The following is a 584-nucleotide window of genomic DNA, read 5'->3' as shown; positions in this document are numbered from 1 at the left end:
TATTTTTGGACTCTCTACTTTGTTTGATTGATTTCTGTTATTGGCCTCTCTCAACCTTATGCCATTTTTGCTTTGGTAGCAATGTTAAAGGAAGAGCATTCAGTCTCTCCCCATTAAGTCTGATGTTATGAAATGCTCTCTTTCAGGTTGAGGAATTTCCCTACTATTTCTGGTTTGCTGAGATATTTTGTTATAAATAACTGTTGAATTTTGTCAAATTCTTTGTGTTCATATGGGTTTTTAAACTGAGTCTGTTGATATGGTAAATTACCTTAATTGGTTTTTAAACTGATGAGGATAGATACTACACTCGTTCTTAGCCAACAGGCCAAGAAGCAGTTAATTGGCTTTTGCATATTGAACAAACATTGCTTTCTTGTGATAAATCTACTTGGCCATGGTGCATTATTATTCTTTTGATATAGTGCTAGATACAATTTGTTAAAAGTTTTGTTAAGGGTTTTTGCATCTGGGTACATGAGGGACATATGGTTTGTAATTTTCTTCTTTAAATATGTCTTTTTCAGGCTTTGGTGTCAGGGTAATGTAGGCCTCATCAAATGAGTGGAGAAATGTTTCCTCTT

General features: G+C 34.2%; 1 pseudogene; it reads right to left on the bottom strand.

Moving 5' to 3' along the window:
* Positions 1–232: 232 nt before the first annotated feature.
* Positions 233–340, bottom strand: LOC138383042 (U2 spliceosomal RNA; annotated as a pseudogene).
* Between the last annotated feature and the right edge of the window lie 244 nt (positions 341–584).

Source organism: Eulemur rufifrons, chromosome 4, assembly GCF_041146395.1.
Source record: "Eulemur rufifrons isolate Redbay chromosome 4, OSU_ERuf_1, whole genome shotgun sequence".
Lineage (NCBI taxonomy): Eukaryota > Metazoa > Chordata > Mammalia > Primates > Lemuridae > Eulemur > Eulemur rufifrons.
This window is presented reverse-complemented; position numbering and strand designations above follow the sequence as displayed.